General features: G+C 32.6%; 1 long non-coding RNA gene across 1 annotated transcript; it reads left to right on the forward strand.

Moving 5' to 3' along the window:
* Window positions 1-206: 206 nt before the first annotated feature.
* Window positions 207-24,679, forward strand: LOC139529951 (uncharacterized). Its single transcript, XR_011665925.1, has 5 exons — window positions 207-469; window positions 10,109-10,190; window positions 10,975-11,156; window positions 23,306-23,393; window positions 23,827-24,679. It is a non-coding gene; the product is annotated as an uncharacterized lncRNA (long non-coding RNA).
* The last annotated feature ends 1,309 nt before the right edge of the window (window positions 24,680-25,988 follow it).

The raw sequence follows: 25,988 nt of genomic DNA on the forward strand, positions 1-25,988 counted from the left end.
TTAAAATACTCAGTGTACCACTTCTGAACTTTTTTGTATTTATTCTCAATACTTAAATCCCCATTCTTGATTCCAGACCGGGTTCCGAAATAACTCTCAATCATATACGTAAATGATCGTAAATGTATTCTCGAAAGCTTGACAAGTGGAATACGAAAACCCGGAAAAATCACCGTTGCCGTTTTTAACACTATGACGCACATCCATGGACGCTCGTCTGCTGCTGAATTCATGTTTTACAGTTAAAAAGAATGGAAAGATATATACTAGTCTGATAGATAATACGAGGCCCTCTGGTTTTTGAAAACTGTTGGATCAACAAGTTATTATAAACAGATAAATTGAAATGGGTTGCTTGTCGATTAACTTGAAAAAACCGGGGAACGAAACGCACACAAACAAGAAAGTTGTGTTTCTTTTTTGATGGATTACATACCCGATATTTTGTACTTGGAAAGCGCACCGAAAGGTAAATATTATCATGCACATATTTAAGAAGATGCTAGTGGTATACTTTTCACGAAAAAACATTTGAATTTATAAATTTCATCGCATTCAAACCCGAAAATCAGTCTGACAAAGATCAGAAGATAGGCAAGAACTAGTCCGAGATTACTCTGACGTCCAACGGCTGTTTTGCCAGACAAGCTGGGGCCGTGGGACCTTCTTCTTCTTCTCTATTCTTTCCTCCACTATCTGGAGTACCACTACTTTTGTAGTGTAGCACGGATTAGCAACTGATTTACTGTAAGCAACTGTGTGCATGTGCAGGAATATTATACAGTGTATATGATCGGTGCATATAAAACCAGTATTATTTCGCCTAAATATATTGTTCTAGATACTGGTGTAATGGATGTCAACACAGCCTGGCGTACCCACCACCAATTTACAACGCAACGGCAGTTGGTCTTATCCAAATTGAGCTAAGGCTGCGATCCCAGCTAGGAGCTCAATTCAAACATAACTTTAAAATAACTTAATGTCAAATCACTTTTGTAAACGTGCAGGAAACTGTTCCATCACCATACTATATACATTTGAACTCCATATAAATCACATACGTTATATCAATTATACACTAATCAATGTCTATTACTTTAAAAGTTCATGCACTGTGGCATATACTAAAATCTAAAATTACTTCATGTACCACCAAATTATCAATGTTACTGTGGCAATTTGTTACTCAGCATATAACTCAGCTTTTTATTGTTCATTCTGAATTAAACCAATATGCCATCTTTGTTGGTACTTCACTCAAGTTTCCTTACACTGCACCAGTAGCCTTATATCTCCTACTTCACTAGAAAAAACACACAACAATTAAAGTTGCTTACATAATAGTCACTTTATCACCTATTTGGGACAAAATTTTTATTATCCTAGTATAATTTCCTTATACCTTAATAGAAAAGTAATTTCTTAACTTAATAGAACAACTTAGTCATTTGTATCAACCCTTAAGTTTCCTTACAAACTTAAATTTAAGTATTGCCAAAAAAAATAAAAAAATATCAGAACACAAGGCTTACTTAACGTTTAATTGTCATATTAAACTTTTGATTAATAGTAACTTAATCAATTTATTTATTTTATTTTAAACTATTTAATGATTTTAAATGACTTTGCCATCCTAACTGCCAACTAGATCCAGTATAGAGCATCTTTTATGGTGTAGAGCATATACCATTTCTCTTGTTATGGCCTCAATTTTCTCCATAAATGAGAAAGTCTGTATTAAAATTGGAACTTGTGGGCTAGAAACATCCAAAATCCCCCTCAATAGCATTGAATTGTTCGAGAAGACAAGATTTCCTATTTCATGATTAAAGTCATAAAGCAAAGTTCTTAGCTTTGGAATAAATTGATTCCTCACAGTATCTGTACTAGCACATTGTAGTAAGAAATGTTCAGTATCTTCGATCTCATCCATACACAACGGACATATCGCACTTACTTCGTACTTATTAAATCTACTACGATTTGATTGCAGTGTATACACTCCTGTAAGTAGTCTAGCTTTTACATTAGCTTTCATAATAGAAATATAGTCAAGTCCTGTGTTGGCCCAAACGTTATGAACAGTTTCACAATTCATTGACATGGGATGCAAAAAGCGAAGAGTAGACTTTCCTTCTGCCATATTCGTTATCTTCTGTCTCCAGAATGTTTCTATTCTCTTTTTCACATAGTTTTTCCAACTTTCTCTATTTGGAATTGAATTTAGGATGTCAAAAAGAGTATATCGTTCACATAAATAAACCAGCTATGAGAGGTGTTATCCTTCATTACAAGTTGTCTAATACATATCTCCTTCTCTATATCATTGTTTCGCACAATGTTGCCAAAGTTTACTAAAATTTGTCTATGTAAAAACGCTTCTATTGGCATCTGGCCAGACAGAATATATATTGCTGCATCAGCGGTTCGTTCTGGCAAGTTTTGCAGAATTTTAAGTTGTGATTTGTGAAAAAAAGTTCAATTCATCCAGTTCCTTTCTGGTAAGTGTTACACAGTCTAGTCCAAAAATTAATCGTGGGCGAACATATGTATTCCATAATTTGATGACTAGATTTGGGTTGACTCCATTATATCCGTGCATACCTGCACCCATTAGCGAATAGCAGGTTCGTCTAGCTAATTTAATTCTTTCTGATACCAAACATTTTTCAACTGAATTTCGATTAATTCCGACATGAGTATATGAAACAACATGTTCTATAGGATTTTCGTGTAAATAAAATTCATCCACACATTTTTCATTTCTTCTACTATTGAAAGTCATAATTTTACTTTTAGCTTCACTAATACAATATCTATCTTTATTTGCAAAAGTTTCTTGTAAATTTAACATTGTCTGTAATGAAATAGCATCTTCCGCTAATAATACAATATCATCTGCGCATGCTGGTGAGGCAATATGTATCGTTCCAATACGGAGGCCCAGATGTTTGTTTTGATACCAATCTAATAACGGATTAATATAAAGTTTATACAGAGTAGGAGACAAAATACCACCTTGTCTAACTCCCTGTTGTTCATCAAAAGCTCTTGAGAAATGTCCATCCCACTTAACCTTTGATCTCATTTGCTGATACCATTTATATACTACAAACCAATCCTCATCCTTAACTCCAGACTGAAAAAGTTTTAACATTAAAGAATCATGCCACACAACATCAAATGCTTTAGAAGCATCAATAAAGGCTACAAATACTTTCTTTTTACGATCCTTTGCGTCAGCTAGCGCCTCAGTAAGTAGTAAAGCTGCATTTGTTGGAGATACCCGTTTAGTAAAACCACGTTGCAATTTATTTTGAAGTCTATCTAAGTCTGGTGAAATAAGAATTTGGATCCTGCAAGGGTTTACCATGACTCTTGTGTATTGGAGTAATAATTCCAGACTGAAAAATTTCAGGTACATCTCTTTCTTGTAAAACACGATCAAAAAAAACTTTTAATATTATAGGTACAATTTGTCCACCACATTTCAAATGTTCACTCATTAGATTTAACTCGTCAGGTGACTTTCCATTTTTCATTTTGTTTATAGCTGCTGTAACTTCATTTAAAGTTGCATATTGCATTCCCTTATTCCCTGAATTTTGTAGTGTCAAAATATTTTGTATATTACGCTTCACAATTTGATGCTGATGATCACAAAATGATGAACTTGTAGATAATGTACTTAATTTTTCGAAATACGATGCCCAGCCATCCCTTATTTCTTCTGAGGACTCAAGATTTATGCCATCAATAACTAATTTAGTCAATTTCTTAACTTGCCCAGTTCTTTGTATATTAATAAGTTTGTAAAAGAGCTTCTGATTTGAAGTATATGAGTCCATTTTTTTCATAATACAGTTTATATCTATTATTGGCATCCAACTGCCTCTGAGCTTGTCGGAGTTTCTTTTTAGCCAATTTACAGTTCACCCATAAAATGTTAGTTTCACATTTATTTCCCCCATCTTGTTTGAAAATATTATATGCTTGTTTGCTGTCATGACAAAGACTTCTCAAATTCATAGGCCACGGCTTTAACTTTCGAACCCTACGTTTTTTAACCTCCTCTGAAGCATCCTCTGCACTTGTTTTAAAAATATCAGCCACATTTTGAAATTGTTCATCTAAAGTTCCAGATGCAATATCTAAGGAATTAAATTTTTCATCAAGTAACCTTTGGTACTTCAACGTATCACATTTCTCCCAGTTAATTCTATTCATCGTAGCAGTATTGACTACATCAGTTTTTTCCGTAGCATGTAAATTACATATAAAATTAGCAGTCACTGGCACATGAGATGACAAATTTAACGGCGACATACAATATATATCTGTCTCAATAAAAAAGTTACTATCATTAAAAGCTAAAATATAGTCTATTTGTGACGAAGCTTTGTCATTATGGTGAAAAAACGTATGACTAGAAGGATAATTCCTTGGTACACATAAATTTATTTCCTGTATTGATGCTAAAACACTTTGTCTCTTGTAGTTTTCTGTTTACGAATCAATGAGGCATTTAAGTCACCTAGCACTATTATGGTGTGGTCTGCAAATTTAATAGTTAATTCACTTATCTCATCAAAACATTGCTCATATTTTCGGTCATATTCCTTACTACCAGTACAGGGCATATATACGGCCACAATACAAATTGGTTTCGGCTTAGTGTCTAAAGTTATAACACAAATACGTTCATTACCATCATTATGAATTTTCACAAATTGGTCTAGGTGTGCTCTCCATAAAATACCACAACCATCCCATCCCCGCATGCGCTGTCTATTACTAATAGGATCATATTCGTCAGTACATTTTATAGTAGTACAAAAATCGCGTTCAGCAGCAAAAGTTTCTAATTTTGATTTTTCGAAAGACCATAACCAATGTTCCTGTATAGCTAAAATATCTACATTCCCGAGTAGCTCTGATAGGTATACGGCATTTGTTGTGAAGTTCTCAACATTGAAGGGTGAAATAACGGTTGCCTTACCATTGTTGGTATTTGCTGATTCACATAGTGATTGGCCGATATGTTCAGATTTTGACTGTGAGGATACACTGGTAACCTTGCATATACTTGACTCGGTAATGTTTGTTGCATTGGCCATTGAGGTTGAAGACTGTTTACAACATGCTGTTGTTGTTTTGGGGTTTTTCTCCTGTACCTTGGAGGCCTTTTTTTCTTCACAGTTTTTTCTAAAAAAGATGTATCTGATTTTGCGGTATTGTCCTGCTCAGAAATGTTACATGATGTTTTTATCAAGTTGGTATCTACTGAGACCCCACTATTGACTAGATTTTTAGAAACAGTGTCCTGAGAACTACAAATACACTCTGTCGCCTGTACGTTATATACTGGGGTATCGGACCCTTCTTGAGACAGTTCATGACGATTATTAGAGCCATAATTGTTATTATTTATAACTATACTTTTATCACTATTTAGAAATTGTCCTACTTTGCTTTCTAACAGATTAAACCTCTGTTCAAGAATTTTGAGCTCACTATTAGAGTTATTGTTAGTGTTACTTTGAGAATTACAATCACTGTTAACATTCTGCATACTTTTAGCACGTTCACTTAATATAAGAGACTGTTCTAATTCTTCAATTTTCTTTTCCAAAGTATATATTTACGATTGTGCTGCAGCTAATTTCTTACTAGTATCATTTAATGTTCGTTCTTTTACTTTGAGAGCTGATTCTTTATTAACTAATTCACGCTCTTTAGCTTTTAATTGTTTTTCCTTATCAGGTAAATTGTCCAAAATTTTGGTATCACTAAAGCAAATGTCAGTATTTATAGCTACATCTACACATTTTCTATTAATATTTATACGTCGTGGTAAGTTTCCAATGGACTTTGAGTACTCACACTTTTACTCCTACTGTTCTTTTTACCCCCAAGCTCCCTTGCATTTAAAACTTTCACTATGGACGGACAACTAATGTCTTCGGTGCTATTAACAGACGGATTACACTCCTGAATTTCAGATCTATCAATATTGTCTATAGTTAATAAATCCCTACAGCTTGTACAAGTATAATAATTGTTTCCAGATTCGAGGCCCTTTCTATCTGAGAGTGATATGTTTTCACAAGCATAATGAGACCAGGCATTGCACCTATCACACAATACTGCGTTATCTGCACAATATTTATCGCAAACCAGACAAATTTCAGTTTCATTTATACTTAAGTTCATATCTATAGACCTCCCTCTTCCTGGAAGACTAATTGTGTCACAAGTAATATTTGATGCTGCATCAGTGTTACTCACAATGTTAGAAGAGTCAGTTACACTTTTAAAATCTTGTGCAATTTTGTCAGTTTCTAAAAGTTCACAAATTTTGTCCCTCATTATCTTGTTCATATTACTAAAATCCCCAATCTTGTCAAGCTCACTAATAATAAAATGCAAGTGGTCGGAATAAAAAGTTTGTAAATGTCCACCATTCACATTAACAACTGAAGTCGTCAAATATAAATTAATCCTGTATAATTTAATACCACCCTTAAATGCCACCAGAGATTCCTCTACCCTTGTAATACCATCTTTTGATAATCTGTTTTCAAATTCAAATTTAACGTTTTCAAATGGCAATGATGTATATATTGTTCGAGTTACTGCTCTAAATGCCTCAAAAGCTGCGGTTGAAAAAGTCAACACTAGGTTCCCGTTTTTCAGCTCTACCTTAAGATGATCACGGTCCGTAGCTTCTAACTTCTGATTTAATGCTTTCGTCTTATTAATATTATAATTAACTGATCTTTGTACCGTTGGCCGACTTGGAGTGAACGGCTTTCTTGCTTGTCGTGTACGTGTTGAACGAATCATCGTGACGGATGGCAAGTCAAAAATTAAAATATATAGACAATGGCAGTAGTTAGTGGACTTTAATACAAGTTATTTATTAAAATTTAGTTTCGTCACCCAGACTACAGGTACGTTAATTGCAGTAAAAATGAATAAAATGGATAAAACAGCGTTTAACTAGACTTTAACTCAGGCACAATGAATGTAAAGAATAAAATAACTAACGAAATGGGTTATATTAAAACCTAAAAATATGGACAAAACGGAAGTGTTAAAAAATACACAACACTTTCAATTAAAATGTACTGTAAAAGGTAAAAATAATGGTGCAGTGCATATATACATAAAGCTCTACCATTTGCTGTCAGGAAATCTATCAGGGTCTGGCTCACAAGTAATATTTACAGTGTCTTGGATGATAAAATCAACATGGCCGACCACTGACCAGAACGAGACGGAATGATGTCTAAGAGTTTTTTGCAAAAACTTCGCTTGGTGGTGGGTTAAAAATATACAAATCTTGTTATTAAAAGGATAAAACACCATTTAGACACAAATATAAGTGTTATTTTGTGTTACAGCTCGACAATATCATGGAAATCTTCAACAAAATCGGAGCTTCAAAATTTTCCGCCTTCCATTCCTGCACATGCGTAGAACCTTTAGATATTTTTAAAGGTATCAAAGGACCCCGGCCCCAGCTTGTCTGGCTAAACAGCCGTTGGACGTCAGAGTAATCTCGGACTAGGCAAGAACAGACGCAAGTCAACTCGACCCACTGCCAAAACGGCCTACTTTTTTAACAACACGTCTCCCTTTCTAAAAATGTCCCACTCTTGTTAAGGGAGCTACCATGCGAGTTTTATTGGAGGTTGGGGGTCACAGGCACTTGTCTCAGAAAAAGAAATTCCCTATATATACCTTAATATAATTAACACATTAAGGTATATAGGATTTTTTTTTCTGAGACAAGTGCCTGTGTGGGGGGTGCTTGGATGTTATTTGAAAAATATGCGGAACTGGAGTTCTGTCAACTTTTAAAAAAAAATGCAGGATAACATTTTTATCGTAGCCCCCACCCCATAAAAGTCAAGTGGTGGCTTCCTTACCATTACCAACTCGTTCTGCTTTAAAAAAAAAAAAAATTGCCCTACTTATCAAAAGTGTTAAAATCTGTAAAATATACATGTACTCCTGCAAAGAATGGCCTTGCCCAACTTGCATGACTTGGGTAAAATCCAAATCAATATAATTATAATAATAATAATAATTGTAATATTTAACATGTTTAATTGATATAAAAAATAAAAGTCTGCAAATTTGCCCTTATTTACATAAATTTGTACTTATCTAGACTACCTAGTTCAAGTAATTACGACTTCTTGAAAGGCTATTACATTTTAGCTCACCTGACCTGAAAGGTCAAGTGAGCTTTTCTCATCACTTGGCGTCCGTCGTCCGTCGTCCGTAAACTTTTACAAAAATCTTCTCCTCTGAAACTACTTTGCCAAATTCTACCAAACTTGGCCACAATCATCCTTTGGGTATCTAGTTTAAAAAATGTGTGGCGTGACCCGTCAAACCTACCAAGATGGCCGCCATGGCTAAAAATAGAACATAGGGGTAAAATGCAGTTTTTGGCTTATAACTCAAAAACCAAAGCATTTAGAGCAAATCTGATATGGGGTAAAATTGTTGATCAGGTCAAGATCTATCTGCCCTGAAATTTTCAGACGAATCGGATAACCTGTTGTTGGGTTGCTGCCTGTGAAATGGTTATTTTAAGGAAATTTTGCAGTTTTTGGTTATTATCTTGAATACTATTATAGATAGAGATAAACTGTAAACAGCAATAATGTTCAGCAAAGTAAGACCTACAAATAAGTCAACATGACCAAAATGGTCAGTCGACCCCTTAAGGAGTTATTGCCCTTTATAGTAAATTTTTAACAACTTTTCGTCATTTTTTGTTACTTTTCTAAAAATCTTCTTCTCTGAAACTACTTTTCCAAATTTAACCAAACTTGGCCACAATTATCATTGTGGTTTACAGTTTATAAAATGTGTCCGATGACCCAGCCTACCAAACAAAATGGCCGACATGGCTAAAATTAGAACATAGTGGTAAAATGCAGTTTTTGCTTTATATCTTTGAAACTAAGACATTTAGGGCAAATCTTTCAAGATTTTAATGTCCATCAGAATAAGATATATATCCTCACAAATTTTCAATTGAATCGAACAACCTGTTGTCGGGTTGCTGCCCTAAAATTGGTGATTTTAAGGAAATTTTGCAGTTTTTGGTTATTATCTTGAATACTATTATAGATAGAGATAAACTGTAAACAGCAATAATGTTCAGCAAAGTAAGATCTACAAATAAGTCAGCATGATCAAAATTGTTAGAGGACCCCTTAAGGAGTTATTGCCCTTTATATTCAATATTGAACAACTTTTCGTCATTTTTGTAACTTGTATAAAAATCATTTCTAAAACTACTTGGCCAAATTTAACCAAACTTGGCCACAATCATAATACTAGGGTATCTTTAAAAAAAAAAAAAAGTGTCTAATGACCCTGCCTACCAACGAAGATGGCCAACATCTGTAAACACATTAACAGGTGAGCGACACAGGCTGCTTGAGAGCCTCTAGTTTTTATTTGACGCCTTACATAATTAGTCATTAGAGTAAAGCGTCCAAAAAATAATAATAATAGCCTTTCAAGACGTCATAATAATTCGGTCTACTAGACTACCCAGAAATTAGAAAACACTGATATAAAAATTTAATATATACATAAAATTGATAATGGAAATGGGGAATGTGTCAAAGAGACAACAACCCGACCATAAAGCAGACAACAGCAGAAGGTCACCAACATGTCTTCAATGCAGCAAGAAATTCCGGAGGCGTCCATCAGCTGGCCGCTAAACAAATATATACTAGTTCAGTGATAATGAACGCCATACTAAACATGCTAAACTCCAAATTGTACACAAGAAACTAAAATTAAAAATAGTACAAGACTAACAAAGGCCAGAGGCTCCTGACTTGGGACAGGCGCAAAATTCAGGCGGGGTTGAACATGTTTATGAGATTTCAACCCTCTCCCTATACATGTACCTCTAGCCAATGCAGATGTATGATATCTATTGATTTAAATTGATGTGTCATTTCTGAAACCATGATTGTGGATTCATATTTATTATTAAATTATTATGTACATGTAATTTATGTATTTATTTAGTGTATCATAATCTATTGGAACTTTTTTTTAGCTGACTAAAAATCAAGCTGTTTGGGCCTCCTCTTGTATATGGGAAGTGGACTCCTTGAGAAGGTGAAAGGTCTGCTTTACATGTATGTAATGTTAATATAAAAATACAAAAAATGTGGTGATCATATTGATAGTGAATGAGAAAATAGAGGAATTTTTAAAAGTGTAAATTCACTTTTTTCTACTTATAAATCTGTCATATTGTAATTTATATGATAATAATGTTTAAATTAATAATTAATATTTTCAAAATAAAATATTGTTTAACGAGAAAAGAAAACTCTCCACCAGAAATCAATTGACATCGAAGTTAACTGTTAACAACAATAGGTCACTTTACATCCTTCAACAATGACTATGAGCAAAGCCAAGCATATTCAGTTTTTAAGGACCCTATATGAGAATCACAAATTTGTAAATCTATTCAAACAAGAAAACTAAGAGACTGATTTATACAATGTAAAATATAAAAAACAGATCTAGAACAAAAAAAGAAAAAGATAAACAGCAACATAAGACAAATCGAACCACTAAATTACACTTATTTAGTTAGAAATATGTGTCGGATGACCCCTCTTGCTAACTACATGTAACATGCCAACATGACTAAAAATAGAACATAGGGGTAAAATGCAGTTTTGACTAATACATGATGTATCTCTGAAAGCAGAAACTAAAGCATTCAGAGCAAATTTGACCTGGGGTTAAAATGTTTACCAGGTTAAGAAGAGCTATCCCTTTTTTTTTAGGGAAAGTTTGTTGGTTTAGTTTAAAAGATCAAAACTAAGCCAATTTTGCAAGATCAAATATTAAATGCAATTTTGGCAGATATTATAACTTCATTTCATTAAACATTATTTCTTTTAGCATTTTCAATGAATGTACAAGTACAAGTACTTTGAGAAGTAGGAGAAGATAAGCAACAGAACAGAATTCATTTGGGTCATTGCTGTCTAGATTATATATAGTGGATTCATAGATTGTCATATTGATTTATGTGCATATGAGCACAGAGGAGCAGTAGTCAATGAATAATTTTGTGATGAGAGGTATGTTTATATTAAAATGATGCCTAGTTTATTTGATAATTTTGCTCTCTTGTCAAACTAGGTAAATCATGTACATGTACATGTAGTTTCCAAGATTTATTTTAAAATTTGAGGTCATAGAATTCCAAGTTTTGATTCTTGTTGTGGGCAAGTTTGAAAATTATCCATGTTAACAGTTAGAAGTGACAAATTATTTTTTTTACAAAACCATAAACAATTTGTAGTCCAGTCTAACTAAGATTTAACCCTTTCCTCCATGGATTTTTTTTTTACATACTTGATTTGCATAGGATTTTTTCAATAAAAAAAAATCATCAGGTTTAAAGTATTAATGCATTGTGAAAACAAACATTTCATCAATGAAATTCAAGTCAGATATTCTAATGAATATCCTTTTCATATTGGATACAATTTTTTTAAGTCTTTTTTAATATGCAGAAATTTTGTAGTCAAAGCATTTCAACTGAGGTACTACACAGGCGTCAAAAGGCGTCATTATGGAGTAAAGGGGGTGGGGTCAAAAAGCGTCATTATGGAGGAAACGGTTAACCTCAAACTAATTAAAACAGAAAATGTTTTAGTTCTAATCTATAGCGTTATGCCCTTTATATACACAGAAAAAAGTCCCATAAAATCTAACTTGAGGAAAACTCAAAAGTGGCATTTTATATTTCCTTTGGAAATTAACATTGGAAGGGGAGATAACTCCGCAAAAATGAGTCCTTTTTTTTTGTCAGTTTTAGGTTGATTTTCTTGAAATTTATGTAAAGGCTTAAGCACGATACTTTTATGGAGTTATAAGTTTGTATTTGACTAAATTATATAATCTCCTGCTGCTCATGAAATGTACAAAACCGAAGTGTTACAGGTAGGTTTTTTTTTGTGCATTTTTCATTAAAGAAATTGCAAATTTGAAGCTTTGAGACCATTTTGAAAAAATAATGTGAAAATTTGGTATTGTTTATATCTGTATATTATATTCTTTCAGCATCTAACTTGTCTAAAGAAAACTTTAAACCACAAAATGAAGAATACATGCTTAATTATTTTTATCAAATTTGAGATTCTTTACCTTGACACCAAGCAATAGGTATGGGCTTTGCTCATTGTTGAAGGCCATACGGTGAACTATAGTTGTTAATGTCTGTGTCATTTTGGTCTTTTGTGGATAGTTGTCTCATTGGCAATCATACCACATCTTCTTTTTTATAATAACTTATGGTAACGTGATTAATATTGTGCAATTGTAGTTATAATATATATAGGGTTATTGCATGAATATTGTCATGAGTAGAATTTTATATTGCACGAGCTTGCAAGTGCAATTTTTGTTCTACAAGGGACAATATTTCCCAATATTCATGCAATAATTTTGAAGATGTATTGCGCTGATGCAATATTATAGGGTTATTGCATGAATATTGGGGAATATTGTCCCGAGTAGAATTTTATATTGCACAAGCTTGCGAGTGCAATATATGTTCTACGAGGGACAATATACCCCAATATTCATGCAATAACCCTTTTATTGTATAGCAATATAATATTTGAAAGTAAAAATTGGTTTAAACTAAGAGTTTGTCATTGATGATGTCATGATTTTTTGAAGATTTATTGCACTAGTGCAATATTAGAATTTATTGGACGCTAACTTTTAGTTATTTTCTGTGGGAAATATTATATTGCTATGCAATAATAGAATTTATTGCACGCTAACTTTTGGTTACTTTCTGTGGGAAATATTATATTGCTATGCAAAAATTCTTTATAATTAGTGCTTCACTTAAATGTTGACAAGTTTCTTACTCCTTGATACAGGTCCAAATTTGGATTGATAAATAAGTATTTGACATATTATATGTTTCTGAATTAATGAAGTCAAAGAACTTGAAATTGGTTACACAGCTACTTTTGCATCTATGTACTATTTCTAAACCAAAAAATATGTAGTACTGTAGCTTCGGAGGCGACGGCATCAACAATGTATTAGTTTGTGATTAGGTCTAGTTTATGGTGAACCACAAGTGATAATGCGATAGGATAATCATATTTGGTTTGCAGTTGTATAAGCATTGGCACATCTTGCGCATGTGTGAAACAAAATGTCGTGTTTTTTTTCTCTCCTACAAAGAATAACTTACTAGTGGAATATGAAGTGTTTTCAAGTGAACTTATAGTGATAGAATATGACATTTTACAAAAGGAACATAAGTTATTCTTTATGAATTCAAAAAAAGGAGAAAAGAAGGTTAGAAAAAGGAAAAAATCAAGTACACAGAATGTGAGTGGTGAGAAACCAAACAAAAAGGCAGTGACTAATACTCAAAAGTCCTCGTCAAACGTAAACAAAACTAATAGAAATGTAAACAAAAACAAAACAAATCAAGACTCGACCAATACTGTAAATATGGCAACTTTTAATGTTCCCGTCTACGATACCCCAGTTACTCAAAATAGACAATTTCAACCTTACTCAATGACGCAACCAGTCCAGAATCCAAATTTTACACAACAGTCTCCAAATTCCCCGGCCGTTGGTTTTTACACCAGTACTCCACAGAATATAAACTCTGTTATGCAGCCAATGGTGAATCCTTATTCAGACACAAATTGTAAACTAGACGATCTTACTCAAAAGGTTAATATGATATTTGACAAAATGTCAACACTTGATGAACTTTCAAACAAGATTTCTACATTTGACAGAGCAGTCCAAAATTTATTTAAAACTGTAGAAAAAGTGTCCAAAAGAGTTGATGATGTTGAGCAGGGTATGAATTTCATAAATGAAAAATTTGAAGATGCAAAAAAGGATGTGTCGGATGTCAAAGGTGTATGTGCGGGAATTCGAGAAGATGCTGATTCTGCGAACGATGCTATATTTCGCTTACAAAAAGATCTCGATGAACTGTATACAAGACACATTGACTTACAGACGAGATCAATGCGAGAAAATTTAATTTTTACCGGAATACCGATGCATGATAAGTTTGAAGAGTCAGAGACCACTGAAAAAGTTCTCGAGAAATTTATGACTGAACAATTAAAATTATGTCGAATAGCTGAATACGACCGCGCCCACCGTTTTGGTAAGGAATATGTCGAACGGTACCCCGATGGATCAGTGAAATTCATGACAAAGCCAATAGTTTGCAGATTCCGAAATTTTAAAGAAAGAGAATTCGTGAGAAAAGCAGCAAGGGAATTGAGGGACACTCACTTCGGTATCAGTGGGCAATTGAAGTTATTCTAAAGAAGTTAACGATAAGCGCAAAGAACTTTGGCCACACTTTCAAGAAGCCCGTAGACAACGGAAAAAGGCTTTTTTTCAAACGGGACCGCCTATTCATCGACGGAGTTGAATATTGCCCATCCAAGAAAGATGAAGAGAAGAGAGATGATGATGTACCTCGACGACAGTACAACAAACAAGGAGCCCGACCAAAAAAGTTAAACGACCCCGGACGACGACAAAGGCGCAGTTCACCGCATTAGGATAACCGTGGAGGAATAGAACACGAAACCGTTATATCAGACGAATTATTTGACACTTGTGACTTTCAATCAAATTGTAATAGTTTTTCTGTAGATAAACCCTCTAGCAATTGTATTAAACTATTATCCTTAAATGTTTGTGGTATACAAAATCGATTAGTATACCCTGAATTTAAATCACTGCTGAACACCTATGATATTGTCTGTTTTACAGAAACTAAATTAGATGATTGTGATGTTATAAACTGTGACGAATTTATTTTTAGTTTTAAAAATAGACATAAAATTACAAGCCATAGGTCTGGTGGTATTGCTCTAGGCTACCGGAAGTGCTTGGATAAATGTATTAAAACTTTTGATACCGAATGCAAATTTGTGTATTGGTTTTCTGTTGACAAAAAAGTTTTTGATCTTGATGAAAATATTGTATTTGGCATTGTTTATATACCAGGGGCGGATTTAGGCGGGGGCGTGGCGGGCGTGCGCCCCCCCCCCCCTAAAATTTGCAAAGCATGGGTTGTCCCCAGATCAATAAAGTATCTGAACAGACGACGAAACATAATGTCGTCGCATTGCAATCTGTTTTATCATTCAAAGAAGTATATAAAACAGTAAGTTTAACAGAACCAATGTGATTACTAATATACTGACCTACGGTTTATCTATAAGTTCTATCATAAATATGTTATACTTCAAAGAAAGGTGTCAAACGCGGTACTGCGTTTGATGACACATATCATAGGCTTTAATTGGCAGTTAAAGTAAAACAATTTATAAATTATAAACAATTTCTTTGATAATCGAAACTCCAAAACATCACAAACTCACTTTCCAACGAAGTAGGTGAAAGTGCCCTACCCGCGGTTGGGTTGGGTATTTCATCAGTGCACAGCGAAGAAAACAGTCAAGGTAACTGGTTAAATTCTTTCTTAATGAAAGATAGAAATACTGGTTCAAGCGAAAGGTTAGTTTTTAGCTCACCTGGCCCGAAGGGCCAAGTGAGCTTTTCTCATCACTTGGCGTCCGGCGTCCGTCGTCGTCGTCCGTCGTCCGTCGTCGTTAACTTTTACAAAAATCTTCTCCTCTGAAACTACTGGGCCAAATCAAACCAAACTTGGCCACAATCATCATTGGGGTATCTAGTTTAAAAAATGTGTGGCGTGACCCGGTCAACCAACCAAGATGGCCGCCACGGCTAAAAATAGAACATAGGGGTAAAATGCAGTTTTTGGCTTATAACTCAAAAACCAAAGCATTTAGAGCAAATCTGACATGGGGTAAAAATGTTTATCAGGTCAACATCTATCTGCCCTGAAATTTTCAGATGAATCGGTCAATCGGTTGTTGGGTTGCTGCCCCTGAATTGGTAATTTTGAGGAAATTTTGCTGTTTTTGGTTATTATCTTGAATATTATTATAGATAGAGATAAATTGTAAACAGCAATAATGTTCAGCAAAGTAAGATCTACAAATAAGTCAACATGACCAAAATGGTCAGTTGACCCGTTTAGGAGTTATTGCCCTTTATAGTCAATTTTTAACCATTTTTCGTTAATTAAAGTAATCTTTTACAAAAATCTTCTCCTCTGAAACTACTGGGCCAAATTAATCCAAACTTGGCCACAATCATCTTTGGGGTATCTAGTTTAAAAAATGTGTGGCGTGACCTGGTCAACCAACCAAGATGGCCGCCACCGCTAAAAATAGAACATAGGGGTAAAATGCAGTTTTTGGCTTATAACTCAAAAACCAAAGCATTTTGAGGAAATCTGACATGGGATAAAAATGTTTATCAGGTCAAGATCTATCTGCCCTGAAATTTTCAGATGAATCGGTCAATCGGTTGTTGGGTTGCTGCCCCTGAATTGGTAATTTTGAGGAAATTTTGCTGTTTTTGGTTATTATCTTGAATATTATTATAGATAGAGATAAACTGTAAACAGCAATAATGTTCAGCAAAGTAAGATCTACAAATAAGTCAACATGACCAAAATGGTCAGTTGACCCCTTTAGGAGTTATTGCCCTTTATAGTCAATCTTTAACCATTTTTCATAAATCTAAGTAATCTTTTACAAAATTTCCACTGAAACTACTAGGCCACAATCATCTTTGGGGTATCTAGTTTGAAAAATGTGTCCGATGACCTGGCCATTCAACCAAGATGGCCGCCACGGCTAAAAATAGAACATAGGGGTAAAATGCAGTTTTTGGCTTATAACTATGAAACCAAAGCATCTAGAGCAAATCTGACAAGAAGTTAAATTGTTAATCAAGTCAATATCTATCTGCCCTGAATTTTTCAGATGAATTGGACAACTGGTTGTTGGGTTGCTGCCCTCCAATTGGTAATTTTTAAAGAAATTTTGCCGTTTTTGGTTATCTTGAATACTATTATAGATAGCGATAAACTGTAAACAGCAATAATGTTCAGCAAAGTAAGATCTACAAATAAGTCAACATGACCTAAATGGTCAATTGACCCCTTAAGGAGTTATTGCCCTTTATAGTCAATTTTTAACAATTTTCATTAATTTGGAAAATTTATGTAAATTTTTACCAAATATAGTTCTCTGTTACTAATGGGCAAAGTTCATTATAGATATAATTGTAAGAAGCAAAATCGTTCAGTAAAGTAAGAACTTCAAACACATCACCATCACCAAAATACAATTTTGTCATGAATCCATTTGTGTCCTTTGTTTAATATGCACATAGACCAAGGTGAGCGACACAGGCTCTTTAGAGCCTCTAGTTATTAATTTGTATCAATATTTAATATATCTGTATCAATATATGTTTCTCACTTAATTGCAACCTGTAAAGTTTGCCAAAGCATGCATAAACGATCAAGGCTCCAACTCGTATTTCCGTATTACATATAGGATCCCATGAAAATAAAGATCTCATTTTGAATTTAGTGGTTTGCTGTAAAAAAAATGTACATAAAAAGTTTGGCACGACCTCCGAAAACAACAAAAAATAATAATAATAAAAAATTGTGAAAAGACAATGAAAAATCGCTGGCAAAAGTGGACCGTTTTTTTTTTAATCTAATATTGGTCAGTTGAGCTATTGTTGAGTCAATGAATTGAAACTTGCACATTTCTTGTTAATTATGGTGATTGTAGATTGACAGGGGTGGATTTATGCGGTTTTAGCTTGAAACTTTAATTTCTCGCTTATTTTAACACAAAATATTCGCCACGTTTCGCTTGCCATGCAAGATATCTACATTACACCCTCTTTAGGAGAATATTCCAATATTTCGATAATTATACCTCAAAAAAATTTTAACATTCCGCCCCCCCCCCCCTAATCTGAAATTCTGGATCCACCCCTGTATACCACCTGTTAATACAAATTACACATCAGAAGAAGCTTTTAACGAGATTGATGTTGAATTTCAAAGATTTTCTCAAAATAGTAAATATATTGTACTACTTGGTGACTTCAATAGTCGCACTGCTAATTTGTCCGATTTTTATGATGAAAATTCTGACGATGAGTTTATTGTTCAACATTTTACTGATCAATTTGATTATACTGATGTACATATACTAGATAATTTGAAAATACCTAGAGAAAGAAACTCTCCAGATAATGTAGTTAATGGCTTTGGTAGAAAATTGTTAGACTTTTGTAAATCTAACAAAGTTTTTATACTAAATGGAAGAGTAGGTCAAGATGTTAATGCAAAACCTACAAGTAGAAACAATAGTGTTATTGATTATATTGTATGTACCTCACATTTTTTACAATTTGTAAGTAATTTTGAAATTGGTGAGTTTTCCAAACTTTTTTCTGATGTGCACTCGCCCTTATCATTACATATAGATTGTCAATCATTGATTAAAAATAATGAAATTGAAAACCATTCTGTACAGCAAAATATGATTGGAAAATGGAAAATGGAAAAAATAAATGAATATAGAAAAAATATTGATACCGATAAAGTTGATTGTGTTATAAGCAAGCTGGATACTTATAATGATAAAGAAAATATCTCAAAAAATGATATGAATAATTTGGTACATGAAGTTTCTGATATATTGATTGATTCTGCAAAACTTACTTTTGGTACAAATGTGTATGCTAAAACTATGTTGAGTAATTTTAAGAAACAAAACAATAAACAATGGTATGATAAAGATTGTAACAAAGCAAAGAAAGAATTAAGAAAATCACAAAGACTTTATAAAAAGTATGGGTCAAATATTTTTAAAGAAAGATTACGACAGAGTGAGATATATTATAAGTAAGTGATGGATGGAAATATTAAGAAATTAAATGCAGATATGAGTGACAACATGAAAAAATTAAAAAATTAAAATCAAAAAGAATTTTGGAAATTATTTAATAAGGGACGTCAAAGGGAAAAAAGCAATATATCTATTGGAACATTATTTGATTTTTTTAAAGATTTGAATAAGAACAAGTTTGAAGATGAATTTATTATTGAAAACGATGTGAGCTCATCTTGTGACGATGACACACTAAATTGTGTAATTACACGAGAAGAAATTTTAAAAGCTGTTATAAAGGCGAAGAATAATAAATCGCCTGGGACAGATCAAATCATTAATGAATACATTGCTTCATCTCTAGACAGTATGATTGATATATACACACAATTGTTTAATCTTATTTTTGATACGGGTATATTGCCGGAAGCCTGGCTTATTGGTAATGTGATACCAATATTTAAGAACAAGGGGTGTAAATTAGATCCAAAAAATTATAGACCGATAACTTAATTGTCGTGCTTGGGGAAAATATTTACATCTATTCTTAACGACAGGTTGGGGGTTTTCGTTGATGAATTGAATATATTAAATGAAAATCAAGCCGGCTTCCGACATGGGTACTCTACAACAGATCATATTTTTTCTTTATATGCACTTTTTGAACTTCTCAGTGTTAAAAAGAAAAAGCTTTTTTGCGCTTTTGTAGATTTTGAAAAGGCGTTTGATTTTGAACACCGAAATTCTTTATTATATAAACTCCTTTTGAATAATGTAAAAGGAAAGTTTCTTAGAGTTGTTAAAAATATGTATGATGATGTTAAATCACGTATTGTACATAATAATAATTTATCTGACATGTTTGCTAGTGAAATTGGTGTTAGACCAGGGGAAAATCTTTCTCCTCTGTTATTTTCTCTATATTTGAACGATTTACAGCAGTATTTAGAAAATGTTAACATAACTGGTGTACAATCTTTAACATTAGACATGGAAAATGAACTTAATATATACCTAAAACTGTTTGTATTATTATATGCTGATGATACTATTTTACTTGCTGAATCAAGTTCAGATTTACAGTTACTTTTAAATAATTTTTCACAGTATTGTAATAATTGGAAATTAAGAATCAATGTTAGCAAAACCAAAGTGATGGTTTTTACAAGAGGAAGAATATCCAATAATTTGAAATTTTGTATTGAAAAAGAAGAAATAGAGATAGTTAAACATTATAAATACCTTGGTGTTATTTTTTCTAGAAATTCATCTTTTTTCGAAACTAGAAAATAAGTACGAGACCAAGCAACTAAGGCTATGTATAGTGTTATCAAGAAGAGCAGATTGAATCACTTATCGATTGAATGCCAACTAGAAATGTTTGATAAAGCTGTTGTACCCATTCTTCTATACGGGGCTGAAATTTGGGGATACGAAAATTTTGATATACTTGAGCGAGTTCATTTGAAATTCTGTAAGCACATTTTAAAACTTAAAAACTCGACTCCAAATTTTATTATTTATGGAGAACTTGGGAGATACCCCATTTCTTTATATGCAAAATTACGAATGATCAATTTTTGGTGTCACCTTCTTGATAATACAAATGAAAATAAATTATCCTGTATACTATATAAATTACTATACATTAATTATAACAATTATGGTATTGGAAATAAATGGATTTTATGTATTAAGAAAATTTTTGATGAATGTGGCATGTCAAATGTATGGCATTGCCAAGATTATTTTAACAAAAAATGGATAAAATTAAGTATTGAGCAAAAGCTTAAAGACCAATTTCGACAAGAGTGGTGTGCAGATTTACATCAATCTTCAAAAGGTTTATGTTATAGAATTTTCAAGACTGAATTTAAATTTGAAAAGTATTTGTCGACTTTGCCTTTTAATTTTTTATATACTTTGTGTAAATTTAGATGCGGAAATCATCGTTTGCCAGTGGAGACAGGAAGGTGGCAAACTATTCCGTGATCGGAAAGGTCTTGTAATCTCTGTAGCTCTAAAGATATTGGCGATGAATTTCACTACATTATGTCATGCAATTGTTTTAACATAGAAAGAGAAAAATATTTACCACACTATTGTAACAAAAATGCAAACATTATTAAATATAAAAATGTATTCTCATCTGAAAATGTTGTAGAACTAGAAACATTGTGTAGATTTATACGATATATATCATTGAAAGTCTGTCCTCCTGGTTAGAGGAACTGTAATATTATTATAATGTTATTTATTTTCACACATGCGAAACAAAGATATGTATTATATATGAACTGTTATTATCTCTGTAGCTATGTACTAGTTTATGAGAATAAAATCATTCATTCATTCTCATTTCCATGGAGATTATTTGGCCCTGCCTTCTCAGTCATGGTCTATTGACTTCGAAACTTTTGTTTATTTTACAAGTATATGTTTGTGATTAGGTCAGTTTATGGGGAACCACAAGTGGTAGGTCAATGATATTTGGTATGCAGTTGTATAAGCATTGGTATATCTCATTTCCATGGAGATAATTTGGCTCCGCCCCCTTAGTCATGGTCTATTGACTTTGAAACTTATCTTAGTTTTCATGTATTAGTTTGTGATTAGATCAGTTTAAGATAAACTGCTTATGTTTAGTCAATAATATTTGGTATGCAAATTTATTGGCATTTGCATGTATTGTTTCCAGGGAGATTATATATATACATGTAGCCCCACCCCCTCATCATGGTTCATTGACTTTGAAACTTTTACATTGTTGACACGTTAATGTTTGTAATTGGGTTTGGGAACGACTTATAATAAGTCAATGGTATTTGGTATGCAGTTGTTTTAGCATTGGCACATCTCATTTACATGGAGATTGTTTAGCCATGTAACTCAGTCATGGTTCATTGACTTTGAATATTTGCATAACTTGTGTAAGATGTTAAAGTATTGCTATTTTGATTTCAACATTTGCATAAAATCAAAATTACCAAAAAAAGGCGAGACATATCTCTGTGATAACAGTTTATTCATGTTATTACACCGTTACATTTTCAAATCTCTTCAAGTTACGATTTTCAATCATGGAATAATATGATCACTGTGGGTATTATTTGTACAAAAAATTATAGTACAAAACAAGTACATGTACTGTACAATACATGTACCGTACCTAAATGTTAAAATAATTTTTAAGTAAAGAAAGTTATGATACTAAATATCAAAAGTAAATATCCAGTACTACAGATTTTAAGTACAGAAACATTACCTATGCAGAAGTAGCAGTAATATATGAATTCAAGAATTGAATCTACATGTATATTCAATTAAAGATTTCTGGGCTGTTGCGCAATAATTGGTTAATCTGTTGTCAGACTGCAAACAAGCAATAATTTCTCAATGTCACATGTATATCAGAAATTTATTAAAAGAAAACTAAAAGGAGGTTTTCTTAATAGCTATAAATCAGTCATCAAAGTTTAACGAAATTTTAAGGATACATGTATTTCCAAAAACTTGAAAGTCACCCCTTTTCTTATGACATGTATGAAGAAAATCTTATAACTCAGAAACTGACAAACTTAAATTTATAAAAATCAAATGGGAGCTTACAACAAAAAATATGAACAATTTAACTAAGTTTCATGATATTCAACATTTTTATGTCCCACTCAACGAAGTTTGGGGGGGTATAATGTTTTTGACCTGTCTGTCTGACGTCAAGTCCTGTTTCTTGTCATCACAACTGTTCTCAAACCACACAACAGAATTTCATGAAATCTTTGTAGATAATAAGGACATACTATGTAGATGTGCATATCGACAGGAAATTAAGATTCAATTTTTTTTCTAGGAGTTAAGCCCCTTTGAACTTATTTGCTTTAATGTACTACTTCAACAGTTTGTTATTGTAACTCCTCTGAATCCACACAACAGAATTTCATGAAACTTTGTAGATAATAAGGACATACTATGTAGATGTGCATATCGACAGGAAATTACAATTCATTTTTTTTCTAGGAGTTATGCCCCTTTGAACTTATTTGCTTTATTACTACTTCAACAGTTTGTCATTGCAACTCCTCTGAATCCACACAACAGAATTTCATGAAACTTAGTAGATAATAAGGACATACTATGTAGATGTGCATATTGACAGGAAAATATGATTCAATTGAAGTTTATCAATTGCCAAGGTACATTGAAAGGTTGTTCTTTTATTAAAATCTGCACATATATAGGATTTTTTTATAAGCTTAAACTTGATCTTTTTTTTGTTGTTAGCTTACATTTTGTTTCAATTTACTTAAAAGTAAAAGTATATAGGAACGGTATAAATTAGTGAGCATCGGTTCATACTACATGTAGTTTTTGTCTGGACTTCTTGATTAATTAATATATATATACAATTTTAGCTTGTTACCAAATGAAAGGAAAGGACATTATTGGCAAGGATTGATTCATGTAGGTGTGAATGTCCTGCAAAACAGACCTGATATCAAAGTAAGTTCATCTGTAGAATTGCAGTTAATTTAAATAATTTTATGTTATCTACCTAAAACTGTTTCAAGTTTAATTGTACATGTACACTGTTGCTTATTTTTCTCACTTTCTGATTCAATGCATGCATTAAGCCTTACTCTGCTCGCCTCCTTCTGCTCCATACACACACACTTGAGATGTCAGAAATTCAGACTATCATAGCATTTACATTACAAACTTACCTAGTCAGACTGGCCTACATTATGTATTGATAAGTTAACGTTGTTATCATTTAGAAAACATAAAATATTTGCCACTGGACATTCAAATAAGCAAAAAAAAACCGACCAGTTAATGATTTTGCATTAACAGAATAAATTTGCAAACATATAGCAATTAGCTTATGTAATTCATGGAAGTTAGATTTATATTCTTTATGAATATTTTATTTCAGTTACCATCACAGTGAACATGGTGAAGAATAACCAATACCATGAATACAGGACATAGAAGACTACCTCACAAACTTGGGAATTTTACAAAAAATAGAACGTTTAAATTTACAAAGAAGACATTTATTTTGACATTCATAGACTTGGAAAGTAAAGAAATTATAATGTGAATATAAATCCTTGGAAAGAAAAATTTTTAACTTTGAAGAAGATTGAAGATTATGTTTGTTCTAAGAAAGTTTGAAGAAAAAGGATACATTCAAAACTGTAAAAAGGAAACATTACAGTATTCTCAATTTATACTCTTGAGATCAATTACTCTTGATATATAATTAAAAGGACTTATAAAAGTAAGGACATTTGGTTGAATTGCCAATGAGAAAAATATCCACCAGAGTTCACATGATGTGATAGTGAGCTATTATAGGTCACCATATGTCCTCCAACAATGAAAAAAATGAACTATATAGTGTGTTGTGAAAGGGTTTGGACATGACAAATAGAGAAAACTAAGAGCCTTATTTTATCAAGTTAATACATGAAAGCAAAACATGAACCAAAGACCACCACTGAAATACTTCTGATTATTGTTGATTTACTCTTGAAATATCATGTAAAATGTTTAAAAAGATATCATCAATATTCAACTTGTTAAACAACAAGTCACTGTATGACAGAAAGTTCTATGACAAAATCCTTGTATGTGTATTGCATCGGAATATTTTTTTTAGATAGAACACTAGGAGACTATATACATGATATAAGGAAATGCAAATAAAAAGTATCATCACCTTAAAAAAAAGTATAGCATTTTATCATTGACAGTTCCATCAAAAGTTTCAGCAATACATTGCAACTGTTACATAAAAATCAAACTATACTATATACTACAATGTATAATAAGTGTGTTATATATACTACAATAAGCGTGTTATATACTATAATATATATATATTATAATGCATAATTATAATAGACGTTATACGTCCGTGGTACAAAACATCTGTATTACGGACGTGGTACTAAACGTCCGTATTACGGACGTGGTACTAAATATCCGTATTACGGATGTTTTACGGACGTTTTACGGATGGGAAGCAACGGACGTAAAACGTCCGTGGTACTATTCGTCCGTAGACGTGCCGTATATTACGGATGTATTACGGATTTTTTACGGACTTAAAACGTCCGTAGCTATTTTACCTGTGTATACTAGTAATTTAATTCTTCCAAAAATTTTAAGAACGATGCCTTAAAATTTTGGGTAATACTCCTCCCTCTCGTTTTATAGCATGCAAAGACTAAAACAATGTCTTATATGCTTACTCTGTAAAAGTAAGAGAGAGCTGAAATAGTTTTCATTGGACCACGCTTCATTATCAATATCTTTGGATCTACTCTTCAACATTTTTGGCCTTCAGCATGACTTATGTAAATTTATAAAAAAAATTTTATATAAACTATAAGATCATTGCATGAGGCGGATGTCATTTTGATGTTTTAAATATATATCCTCTACTTTGAAAGCATGTATTTGTGTCCTTTGGATGTCGTCTGCTCCATGGTCTGGTTGTTGTCTTTTAGACACATACCCCATTTCCATCCCCAATTATATTTGTAGACACATCTGTCCTGGCTATCCTCTTATATTACATGTCTTTTAGTGTGAACTAGAATGAAAGTATTTTACTATTGCCCTCAAAGTGGCCACTCAATTATAATTCATCAAATAAAGATATGTCTTTAGATAGTCATAAGAGGATCATAAGACATGTCTTAAGATATATCCTATGACAAGTCTTTGGAATGCTTCGTAATACATGTAATACCGACCCCTGGACATTAACTGTATCAAAAAAGGACAAAACACACTATCATGAAGGAATAATAAAAACGTTATGAAAATATTATTGAGGTTAATAACATCTGTTGCAATAATAGGAACATCCTTATTTTTCGATTTTGTACAAGTTAAAACCATTTTTAAGCAATATTTTGTACAGGTTATAACATGTACGAGGTACTTTTGTACATGTTATAACTTGTATTTTTGCATTATACAAGTTATAACATGTACAATATTTTTGTACATGTTATAACCTGTACAAAATCGCAACTTGTACACGACATATATATATGAAATTGAAAATGAAAATGGGGAATG

This window comes from Mytilus edulis, chromosome 7, assembly GCF_963676685.1.
Source record: "Mytilus edulis chromosome 7, xbMytEdul2.2, whole genome shotgun sequence".
NCBI classification, from domain to species: Eukaryota; Metazoa; Mollusca; class Bivalvia; order Mytilida; family Mytilidae; genus Mytilus; species Mytilus edulis.